This window comes from Notamacropus eugenii, chromosome 6 (assembly GCF_028372415.1).
Source record: "Notamacropus eugenii isolate mMacEug1 chromosome 6, mMacEug1.pri_v2, whole genome shotgun sequence".
NCBI lineage: Eukaryota > Metazoa > Chordata > Mammalia > Diprotodontia > Macropodidae > Notamacropus > Notamacropus eugenii.
Genome location: NC_092877.1, coordinates 165,992,260 through 165,998,163, shown reverse-complemented (window position 1 = coordinate 165,998,163; position 5,904 = coordinate 165,992,260). Strand labels below are relative to the sequence as shown.

The window sequence follows — 5,904 nt, the reverse complement described above, 5'->3', positions numbered from 1 at the left end:
GCCCTGAAAAGGTCTTGGAAAGCTCTTACACCAGAGGTGTTAGTCCTTCTCAAGCTATACCCCTATGGCATAGAATAGATACTCATTAATTCAAAGATATTTTGAGTTGAGGTTGACTTGGTAGGTTTTTGTTGGGGGAAATGGGGAATAAAGGGAATGGTTTTTTTTTGAGTAAGGCCCTTTTTGTTGGTGGTTATCCTTCATTTTCTAAGAGGGCCATGACAACAGGTGGGTGATGCCATGACATGCAAGTAATTGGATTTATGTGAGGGAGGACTGTGCAAAGTCACCAGTCTCATTTTCTCCTCCAGAACCATCTGGATCCAGTGGCCAGATATCAGTCAGGATGACAAGATGGTGCTGGATATAATAGGAGATTTTGGTTTTGTAAAAAGCCAAAGTTTTTAACAGGTCTCAGTTTGACTGAGGCAATACCCATTCAATGATTAAGGCAAGTTAAGAACTGAGGAAAAAGATGGCCTAAATTGGCCTCATAAAAGCAGAAATAGGTGAGTCAGGATGGCTGAGTGGTCTAAGGTACTGTGTTCAAGTCATAGTCTCCCCTTGAGGTGTGGGTTCAAATCCCACTTCTGACATTTCCCTTTTTCACCTTCTGCTATGGTCCCTCCACTATCCGAGCACGACTTGAAGAGAACAGAACTACATGCCCAGGCTCCTAACTCCACTGACACAAATCCTTTCTTGACAACTTAACCCCTTGGCCTAACAGTGGAAGAAGCCCTCTCCAGAAACTCAACATATCTGTTTACAAGATCCAGGCAAGAGAGATCTTTGACTCTCATGGAAACCCTACTGTTGAAGTTGATTTCTACACTGAAAAAGGTCAATTCTGAGCCACTGTGCCCAGTGGTACTTCTACTGGTATCCATAAAGCCCTGGAGCTCTGAGACAATGATAAGATGCACTACATGCGAAAAGGTGTCTCAAAAGCAGTTAATCACATCAATAAAACTATTGCCCCAACACTGATTAGCAAGAAATTGAATGTTGTGGAGCAGGAGAAGATCAACAAATTAATGATAGAGATGGACGGTACTGAGCATAAATCTAAGTTTGGTGCAAATGCCATTTGGGGAACATCTCTGGCTATTTGTAAGGCTGGAGCAGTTGAGAAACATGTCTCCCTGTACTGTCATATTGCTGACCTTGCAGGCAACAATGAAGTTATCCTGCCAGTTCCAGACTTCAATGTAATCAATGGTGGCTCCCATGCTGGTAACAAGTTGGCCGTGCAAGAGTTCATGATCTTCCCTGTTGGAGCAGCAAACTTTAAGGGGGCTGAGAGCTTTGGAGCTGAGGTCAACCACAACCTGAAGAGTGTGATTAAGCAGATATATGGACAGGGCACCACCAACGGAGGGGATGAGCATGGCTTTTCTCCTAACATCCTGGAGAATAGAGAAGCTCTGGACCTGCTAAAGAATGCTATTGGTAAGGCTGGCTACACTGATAAGGTCGTAATTGGCATGGATGTTGCTGCCTCTGAATTCTTCTGATCTGGGAAATATGACTTGGACTTCAAGTCTCCTGATGATTCCCGCAGATATATCTCCCCTTCTGAGCTTGGGGACCTCTACAAGAGCTTCATTGAAGATCCCTTTGACCAGGATGATTGGGAGGCTTAGAAAAACTTTACTGCTACTGCTGGCATCCAGGTGGTAGGAGATGATCTCACAGTGACCAAGTGAATTGAAAAGGTTGTGAATGAGAAGGCCTGCAATTGCCTCCTACTCAAAATGAACCCATGACTGAATCTCTCCAGGAATGCAAGCTGGCCCAGTCCAGTGGGTGGGGAGTAATGGTTTCCCATCATTCTGGGGAGACTGAAGATACCTTCATTGCAGAGCTGGTGGTGGGTCCCTGTATTGGGCAGATCAAGACAGGTGCCCCCTGCTGGTCTGAGCATCTGGCCAAGTATAACCAGCTTCTCAGAATTGAGGAAGAGCTGGGCAGCAAAGCTAAATTTGCTTGGAGGAACTTCAGAAACCCTCAGGCCAAGTAAGCTTTGTGGCTAGGAGTCCTAAGAGTTTGAAGGTGCCAGTAACCTCTATAGAAGTCTGCTTCTGTCCTAAGAATGGGCAGCACCAAGCACTAGACCAGGCTTGTTTTGGGGGCAGGGGCCTCTGCTGCTTAATTTCCCTCTCCCTTCCACATTTCTGTGATGTTCTCACTGCTTCATTAGAATTGTCTTATACCGGAGACTACCTGATCATCTGGCTCTCTGTCAGAAGACCTTTTATCATCCTGTGACTGGGAGGGTGACCTGTTCTCACCCCCAACCCTGGAGTTGATGTGTGGAGCCATGTACTTGTGATGCAGCCCTGATGAGCCGACAGGCCAAACCCTTAGTGGCTTCTTTGTGCAGAATAAAAGTGTTCAGTAACCCACTGGGGAAAAAGGCAGAAACAACTATTGTTTATATTTACTCTGAACCAACCAAGGCCCAAATGGTGACCAAGTAGGGCTTGGTCTGGGACCTATTGTTGGCCAATCCATGAGAGCCATAGTGATTTTGGTTTAAGATACCACTTCTGATCTAGAGAAACCCTGAGTATTTCATTGGTTCCAGTCTCTCCCCTTTCCCAATCACATCTTGTAGTCCCATTGGATCATAGTTTTAGAACTTTAAGGGACCCTAGCAATCACCTGCCCAAGCCCCTCATTTTACAGATGAAGAAACTGAGGTTCAGCAAAGATTTGCCCATTACCAATTACATGGGAGGTAAGAATGAGAGGTTAGATTCAAACTCAGTTCCAAATCCAGCATTCCTTTCAATGTAACATACAGTTCTTCTATTTAAAAAAAAATCACGTAAAACAAACCAAAGAGGAGCCTTCATATAAATAACTTTTTCACCATATTCAATTGACATCATCTTAAAAGAACCCTTTAAAGCTAACTCTTGTTAGCTTTAAAATGTAGAATGCTATGTAGTATTGTGCCATTTATAATGGTGATTATTAGTCTTCAGGTTTATATTTGTCACATTTATTCTTCAAAACAGAGCAAGTTGACTATTATCAAAGGACCTATTCCTTCCTCAAATCAAAAGGATTCTTTTTTCTTCTCACCTCTTAATAGACATCCTCTTAAATGATTGAATATACATTTATTTATGCTAATTGTTTTCTGGGTGTTATTCAAAAGTCCCTGATATTTGCTATACTGAAGCCATCTAGCACATATGAAAGACAAACACATCAATCTTTCCTTGCTCTGAACCTCCCTCCCCATACTGTTGAGGGCCAGGGTGGAGTGCTGTTGACAAGATCAGGAAAGACCTTCGGGGAAACTGTTCTTTGAGACTGTGCTCATTATCATCTGGAATGGCTCTCCATGCCCCCTAGATGTTGCTGTCTCCGTGAGACAAATATGGGAACTACAGAAGACAAGGGATATGTAAAATAGATGTCCTCTAGACTAACAGTCTTTAAAGACAATAGGACTGGCCAAATGGCTTGCAGTTTCTGTCTATAAATACCTTGACCCTCAGATCAATAAATGGAACTGGTCTATCTTTTCCAGCCTCCCGAATCTCTTTTCTTCAACCACTTCACGGAGCCGTGTAGGGATGCGGGCAGTCCGCTACACCATACCCCACAACCCAACCTATATGATGTTCCTATGGCTGCATTTGATGGCCTTGCTGGTAGCATTGACAAAAAAGAGATTCATTACACCCCAAAAATTGTTTTATAAGGGAAAGGTTTATTCTTTTCTCTTGGCTTCATGTCACTACAAGAGACAATGAGGCTGATGAAGTATATTAAAGTTTGTTTGGTAGTATAAAGCCTTGAAGCAAAACCTTCAGGGAAAACAAACAAACAAAATAGATGAAGACCTTGTACTCTGTCAGTAACCCGCTGGCTAGAACAGATAAATCAGAACTTAGAGAATTAAAATGCAAGGGAGAAGTTGAATTTTTTGTGTTTATTTCAACAGATTTTTTTTTGAAGCTTCAGATTGAATTCAACAGATATTTCTGGTGAAAACTAAGATATTGGGCTTGAAAAAAAAGCCACAGAAAAACATGAGATGGATATATCAGGGTAAAAAAAAGCACATCACTATGTATTTCTAATAGACATCATTTTTCTTTTTCCCAGTCATATATTCTTCTTATTACTACTTGTCTTCTCATTGTTCTGTAAAGCATATCACTGTTATTGAGGCAAAAGATGCGTTTTCCCCAGTAAGCGTCTTCCCTCATCTCCCCACTGTTCTGTGTTCCTTTGATTTGTCTTTACAAATCTCATATTAATATGCTTTTTGTCCATTATTCTACCTATTCAGTACTCAGTCTTTTTGCTTTCCTTTTGTGAATATAAAAACATCAAGGTTCTGCTGGGACGTAGTGATAACACTGTCACCATAGAGCAAAATTCTGTATAAGGCAGGCATCTCTTAGATCCCCTTATAGGAGTGATAGCCACATAATAAAAAGGTTCATTTTCAGATGGTTTGATCAGAAATGTGGCAGGCATGCCCACTATGGTTTTAGAACAATTTTTATCGTATAATGGAAGAGCAATGATCCTGAATTAAGGGAACCTGAGTTAAAACTTTCCTCTGATTATGTTATTCCCCTCTGCAACAAACTGCAATTGTTTCCTATGACCTCACCCTTTGCCCCATTTGGTATTTCCACCCCTATAAAGGGTGTAGGATTTCCACCTACCTTTCCAGACTTATTTCACATTGCACCCTTTCAAGAAGGAAGGAGGAAACAAGTGTTTATTAAGCACCTACTATGTACTATCTACTGTTCTAAGGGTTTTAGAAGTATTATCTTATTTGATCTCCCAACAACTCTGGCAGATAGATGTTGTTATTATCCATTTTACAGTTGAGGAAGCAAACAGAGGTTTAAGTGATTTGCTTAAAGTAACATAGCAAGTGTCTGAGACTGGATTTGCATACTGATCTTCCTGACTTCAGACCCAGTGCTACACCTACTCTGCCACTTAGTTACCTTATCCTACATTCCTAGAATGCACTCCGTTCTTCACAGAATTTGAATTGCAGAATTCCAAGCATCCTTCAAAATTCAGTTCAAGAGTTCCTTCCTCATCCCTCCCAGTTGCTAGTGCCTTCCCAGAAAATAACTTATGCACATATTATTTGTACTTGAACATTTTCTCCTCCAAAAGAATGTAAGTTCCTTCACATTTGGAGCTCTTTCATTAATGTCTTTGCATTATTATCTTTGCATAGCACAGAACATGGCAGGTTCTTAATAAATGCTTTTTTGAATGATTGTGATTTTGGACAAAATACAACTTCCTCTAGTCTCAATTTCCTCATTTGTTAAATGAGGGAGTTAAACTAAACAGCTTCTGAGTTCCCTTCCATCTCCAAGCCTGTGATTGTATGATATATCCAAGAGAGGGAGAGATCACATTGCAGGAAATGACAAAGCCAGCTTCCTTGAGAGATTGTCCCTAAGCTAGGTCTTGAAGGAAGAGAAGGATTTCTATAGGCAGAGATATGTTTTTTGGAGTGTGAAGGACCATTCCAGTTATAGGAAATAAGAGAAGGCAGGACAAGATAAAGGAATAAATGGTAGTCTAGTTTGGCTCACTTTGTGGAGCATATGAAGATAGAGGATTAGGATGCAATAATGTTGGAAAAAAGTTGAGAGTCATAGGTCTGTGTTTAAGTCTCCAAAACATGCATGTGCTGAGTATGAAGGTAAAATTTACCAGTTCTTGGTCCCATCAATAAAATCTCCAACTCAGACAAACTTCCCAATCATAAAGGAAGTCATATTCATAAGAGAGAGAATGTGGGATAGTTTTACATATATATATATATATATATATATATATATATATATATATAGTTATATATAATATAACTATATATATAGTTATATTATATAT

At 40.6% G+C, this 5,904-nt stretch overlaps 1 pseudogene; it reads left to right on the top strand.

The window, feature by feature from the left end:
* The first annotated feature begins 385 nt into the window (after positions 1-385).
* On the top strand, positions 386-2,998 carry LOC140510814 (alpha-enolase pseudogene; annotated as a pseudogene).
* Positions 2,999-5,904: the final 2,906 nt, after the last annotated feature.